This window comes from Chelonoidis abingdonii, chromosome 4 (genome assembly GCF_003597395.2).
Source record: "Chelonoidis abingdonii isolate Lonesome George chromosome 4, CheloAbing_2.0, whole genome shotgun sequence".
NCBI classification, from domain to species: domain Eukaryota; kingdom Metazoa; phylum Chordata; order Testudines; family Testudinidae; genus Chelonoidis; species Chelonoidis abingdonii.
The window spans coordinates 91,841,027-91,847,464 of NC_133772.1; the positions used below are offsets into that span (position 1 = coordinate 91,841,027).

At 52.2% G+C, this 6,438-nt stretch overlaps 1 pseudogene; it reads right to left on the minus strand.

The window, feature by feature from the left end:
* Window positions 1-627: 627 nt before the first annotated feature.
* LOC116832603 (cytochrome P450 1B1 pseudogene) lies at window positions 628-3,769 on the minus strand (annotated as a pseudogene).
* Between the last annotated feature and the right edge of the window lie 2,669 nt (window positions 3,770-6,438).

Here is a 6,438-nt window from a genome sequence, read left to right on the forward strand (position 1 = left end):
GCTCAGCTCTGAAGGAAGTGCCTGTCAGCAGCAGCACAGAAGTAAGGGTGGCAATACTGCAAAAAACAAACAAAAAAAAAAACAAAAACCCAACCCTCTTTTGGATCGGGGCCCATTGGTTATTAACACTGTGAAATTTCAGATATAAATATTTGAAACCATGAAATTGAGGATTTAAAAAAGCCTATGACCATGAAATTGACCAAAATGGAGGGTGAATTTGGTAGGGCCCTATCCATAAATAATAAATGGAGTGCACAATCTTGCCCTCACTCTGCCCCCAGGCTATGATCGCCATTGATTACACACAACCCATAGGATCCCTGCTGTTTCAATGCGCAAGAGGGTTTGGAAAACATTGTTCCCCTGCTAATATCCTTGTCCCTTGGGATAATGATTTCAGGCCAGGAGCATGCACACATGCACTCCTAGCAATGGAGCCTCATATGCTACTTGCTGGAAGATTTTTCTGCTGGCTATCTTTATGGCCAAGTTTAGGGTGGCTCTGCAGAGCAGGGAAACTCATTCTAGGAACAAATTACACTCCCCGCTTCCCTCCCCCAACCAACGAAAAGCAGCAATGCAATACTACATTTGTGCCAAAGATATTTTATTGAGAAGGGACAGTCACATTTTGTTATTCCATGAATTAAAATGGAAATGATTCATATTACAAAAGAATAACTCAGAGAAGCACCATAGACAAATGTATTTGTGTCCAAAGCTTAATCGTAGGGGGAGAGAGAATGCTGGGTGTAAAATATCAGAGAGTATGCAGCGCTATCTAGATAAGCTAAAGGCTCTCCAAATTCTGGGTTTGCCAGGCAGAGCGGGAAGCTGCCGGGAAGGAAGTGCTACTCAGCTTGAAATCGCCTCCTGCTCAGAGAGTAGCTCAGGACAAGCTAGACACACACTTGTTCCCCAAGGATTGACTCAGCGGAAGGCAAAACCTGGCAGTCTGCTGTGGCGTTCAACAAGAATGACTTTCACCTCCTTGCATTCGTTAGTAAAGCGTTTAAAACCCCGACAGGCTCTGCCAAATTTACTTTATCTGCTTCTCAGGAAACAATCAAGACACTCTTTGTACGGAGAGGGTGCAATCTGAAGGCAACCCACGCTAGTGGTGGGGCTGTTTATATGCATAATGGAGATGCTGATCTCGTTCCAAAGTTAATGTCATAGTGTCAACTCCTGAACACAACTTCTTGCAAGGCTCCCGGTAAATCGTATTAACCATTTAATACCTGGCCGAATTAAAATTTAGACTCCGGGGACGGGAAAATGATACCTCATTGTCCGAATCGGAATGCAAATAATTAGGGCAGGTGAGTACCCCGACTGCCTGCTGGTAGGTTTGTTTATGCAGTTCTAGCGGGGCTAGTGTACATTTCACAGGTGGTTTACACTCCTATGGTCTGCTTTACGTGGAATAAATCATTACTAATCTAGATCCCTTCACTTCTTGCTATGAACTGTTGTAAGGCTCTGAAGTTTTGATAAGGGGCAGGGCGAATACGCCGACCCTTTTATGCCAACAATAATTCAGGGAAGTTAGCAAAAACAGCGCTTCTTTTCTCAATCCTCCTTGCCTTCAGGCTGAGCTTGCTCTTCAAACCTCTGCCACATACAGGAGCCAGGTTGAAGGACTTCCTCTATGCAGCCAGAGATCGGAAACGTCTGATCTCTAGAAAGTGAAAATCGCTGAGATTCCGGACCTGCAAAAAGGCATCATCAAGGTAACTACAGCTCACTTGGCAGTAGATGCTGTGTTAAGATCGCCTCTGGCTCCACATGCTGCCACTGCCAATCGGAAATGGAATGAAACTGCATCGGAGTCAGAGCTCATCTAACACGGAGCAGACAGAAGACTATCGAGCAAGAAGGCGGGTGGGGAGCAGCGGGCAGAAAGGATCGCTCGCTGCCGGGGACTTTCTGTTCCCTCCTTAACGGCTGGAGGCTTTCAAAGGGGAGATAACAAAAATTCACCGTGAAGGGCTTCTGACTTTCCTAGGAAAGGGAGTAACTGCGCGGGGGAGAAAACCTCTCATACAAGCAATGATCTTACCTAAAGCTATACAGAGAGCGTTCCCATTGGGAGACGTGCTCTTGAGTGTAGGCAGGGCGAGCTGGCATGCCCAGCGCAGTGGTGCACCCAGAGGGCTCGGAGTAGGGTGGTTCTTCACTGGGCATCCCCAGCCTGGCAGCTCCGAGGGGTGTCTCTCATTTTCACCGAGACGGTGAAGGGCAGAGGTTTGAGGGCCAGCCCGTGGATACAGTCCATGGTGAGCCGCTCGGCCGGGTTGGCCTCGAAGGTGCACTGGTGCAGGAGGATGGCGGTGAAGAGGAAGATCTGCAGCTTGGAGAGATGGTCGCCGATGCACCTCCTCTTGCCCATGGAGAAGATCATGACGCTGCAGGTCAGGTCTCTGTCCAACTTCTGCTCTCCGTCCAGAAACCTGCCCGGGTCGAAGAGGTGGGGGTCCTTCCACTTGTGCCGGTCGTGATTGACCGACCACTGGTTGACGAAGACCACCGTGTCCTTGGGGATGCGGAAGCCCTGGAGCACCACGTCGGCGGTGGTGGCGTGCGGGATGGTGACCGGCACGAAGCTGCTGAAGCGGAGCGTCTCGTAGATGAAGGCTTCCAAGTAGGGCAGGCAGCCGCGGTCCTCGGCCGTGGGCAGCCGGTCCCGGCCCACCACGCGGTCCAGCTCCGCCTGCAGCTGGCGCTGGAGGTGCGGGTGCTTGAGCAGCAGCAGCAGGACCCAGCACAGGGCGGTGGAGGTGGTGTCCTGGCCGGCCCCGAAGATGTCGGTCATGGTGCCCTCCACGTAGTCCCGGCTGAGCCCCTCCTGCGCCCCGCCGCCGCCCTGCTCGATCTTGCCGATGACGGCGTCGCTGATGTCCCGGGTGAGCCGCGGGTCGTAGGTGCGACGGTGCTGGGCGACCTTGGCCCTGACGAAGTCGTGCAGCTCCTGGTTGAGCGCCTGGAAGTCGCGGAAGACGCTGCGCACGGGGTTGGGGAAGGCCTGGAGCCAGGGCAGCACGTCCACCAGGCTGCCCGCGCCCACCGTCTGCCCGAACTTGTCGTTGCGGCCCAGCAGCGCCCGGAACTCGCCGTCATCGTGGCTGTAGCGCTGGCCGAAGCACAGGGCGCAGATCACGTTGGCGTTGGCCACGGTGAAGAGCGGGCATGGGTCGAAGTAGGCGCCGCCGGCACCCCGCCGCAGGAAGCCCCGGATGAGTTCCCGCGCTTCCGCCGCCACGTGCTGCTGGAGGAGCTGCAGGCTGCGGCCGCTGGCCGTGGAGAAGGCCCGCAGGCTGGCGTGGGCCAGGCGGCGCTGGGCTCGCCACAGCTCGCTGTAGCGCCCAAACGCCATGCTCCGGCCGCCGGAGACCAGGCGGAAGGAGGGGAAGTCGGGCCGGCCGGCGAACTGCTCGCCCTGCCTCACCAGGGCTTGGCGGATGGCGGCCTCGCCGTTGAGCACCACCACTGCCCGTCGGCCCAGGCGCAGCTGGAAGACGTCGCCGTACCGCTGGGCCATCTTGCAGAAGGTGAGGTGGGGCAGGCGGCCCAGCTGCAGGACGTTACCCACCAGGGGCCAGGCGAAGGGACCGGGCGGGCTCCCGCTCGGCGGCCTGAGGCGCCTCCTCGCCCACAGGCAGAGGAAGAAGGCGCTGGCGAGGAGCAGGGCGGGCCGGGCTGTGTCCTTGAACCAGGGGGCTGGATCCCCAGCGCTGCCTCCGCTGCCCTCCCCTCCCGTGGCCATAGCGCGGATCCCGCCCAGACTCTGGGTGACGGTCCCAGCCTGGGGAACAGTCTCGGGAGCCTCTCGTGACCCCAAACTATCTGGGGTGGGGGAAATCTCCGTCCAACCAGTCACTAGTTCAGCACCTGAACCGCCTAGGGACCTCCCTTGTGCGCTCCCCGGGAGATGGCTCCTTACTGAGCTGGGACACCCAGTAAATCTCCTCCCAGCCTATAGATCCCTCTGCAGTTTCCAGGGTCTCATCATCTCATCCTGAGTTCCTATCGTTTTTGCTTGAGCGAATGAGCTTCTTCAAATTGCCTTGTCAGGTTGATCCTTGAGACTCTGTACCAGAGAGCGTCCCACCCCGCCCCCCCGCCTCTGTCTTTGTCTAGTAATTTCAGTCGCGTCCTGTGTTAACCTTCTCTAAGATCCCTCTCTCGGCTCTGCTCTGGTGATTTGGAAGGGTGCATGCCCTGGCTTTATAGCTGCCTTGAAAGGGGCTGAGCCTCTCTCCTCCCATTGTGGTGGTTCCAGAGTCCCCCGAAAAGTCCGTGCGAAGCGGTTACGTGATTTCGTCCCGAGGAGAGTTGAAACAGCAGATTCATCCATCAAAAGAGGAAAGTCTGCAACTTTCCAAACTCTTCCCTGTGCCAAAGGCAACACGGTTCCCGCAGCAGCAGCAGAAGAGCTTTTACCACGGGTCTCCGTGAGGCGCCTTAACAGGCTTTCCCCACTGGGAGACTTCAGCACAGGGAAGGGGCATTCTTTTGTGCTTTGAAAGAGTCGCTTTCTAACTTCCAAGTTTGTTGATTTCAGTAGACGCTGCAGTATAGAGCTGCCCCTCCCTCTCTGCCCAGAGGATGCTGAACGGTTGACAGCCTATGAAGAAGTACCTGCATCTCACCTGCAGGGCCAGGTATCCCTCCAGCATTCTGTCACCCTTACCAAGCATCTCATGTAATTACTATCCAAGCAGTAAGATTAGTCTACCTGAGTTAGGAGCCAGGACACCTGAGTTCTAACAATAACTGGCTGTAAGTTAACCTTAAGCAAGTCACATCCTCTCTTTGCCTTTCTCCGTCTATAAAATGGGGCTGGAATGTTTGTGAAGGGCTTTGAGATCCCCACATGGAAGGAGTTACAAAAGTGCAAAGTATTTTGATAGCACATCTGCAGAAGTTGCCTGTAGAATACATTGTAAGTTCATGGTTTTCTTGAGACCAGATATAGAACATGGAGGAGTCAGCCTGAGCAGAGTGTTGGGGAAAAGTAAAGGTGCAGTATTCTGTTATGTTCTCAGCTCTGCCAAGGACTTGTTATGTGATTCTGGGTAAATCATAAAGCTGCCCCATCCCTCAGGTTCTCTGTCAGTAAACAAAGTGTTTTATTGTTTGTGAATGAAATGAAAAGCCAGATATATGAGCAAAGTATTGCTAACTCTTACCATTCAGTGTTGAATTATGGATACAGTTGTGCCCATACAAAATATTCAGACCGAGAGGTATAAAGAGGCAAATAAAATCAAAACAAAATATAAGATAAAAACATACATCCTTCTCTCATGCCACAGGTGGCTGTCAGAATTCATTCCCTTACCAAGTATGTCTCCTCAGTGGTGCATGAGTTATGACCATATGATCTCTGTGTTATTCATGTCTCAACTTGGTCTGTGAAGAGTGTCTGAGAATGTCCTTAACAGGGTCGGGAATCAAAAATTGTTAGCACAGTGTGCTGGAGAAAGAGCAGCCGTGAGATGAGTACTAGTGAAGAGGGTCAGAACTGATCCTGTGCAATCTAATCACCTCTACAGCTTTCTGTAGTGTATGGTTAAAAAAAAAACAAAAAACAAACAAAAAAAAAAACATCAAGTAGATTTTTTGTCACATCCTGTGGTGAAGATACCATCACATCTTCAAAGGGTTTTACAGCCATTACCTACTGAATCCTCATAATACTCTGGAGGGAGAGAGGTAGAATCACCTAATAAATTTCACCCCCAGCTGTTAGAATCTTGTTTATAATTGCACAGGCAAACTGAACAGTTCTGTTGCCCAACCTCTTTCATAGGGGTGCTTTCAGAATGTGCTTTAATCAACTAGTTAGAAAAAGAAATTGACTTGATCAGATCTGGGCTCATCTGCAGACTTGATCAAAAAACTTAAAGTTAACCCTTTAGACCCTAGCTGCCAGGTATTTGTCAACTGGGAGTTTGCTGTGTTATGGCAAGGAAGAGGGAAGGTTTCTGGGTATCTGGGAGACAGGTCTCTCCTCACAGTGGCTCAGCTCATCCTGCTGCCACTTCTAGACACTACTCTTGGTCTGAGTAAGAGATAGGCCACTTTAGGAATTGAGGCCAGGAATGGGATAATTGGCAAGGAATGGCAACTGATCCAGACAGAGAGCTAAAGCCAATAGCTAAGAGTGCTAGGCCACTGGCCAGCTAGGATGGGGCAGGCAGCCTTTCCAGTGCGCAGTGGGGGCAGGGACCTAGAAAACTATGCAGGGGTGTGTCATAGTATTCTTTCCCAAATCTGAACCTTAGCGTCCAGAAAATGAGATACTAGCATGAATCCTCTAAGCTTAATTACCAGCTTAGATCCTGTAGTGCTGCCACCAACCAGAAATTCCAGTGTCTGGTACACTCTGTCCCCCAAAAGCCTTCCCTGGGGACCCCAAGACTCAGATTC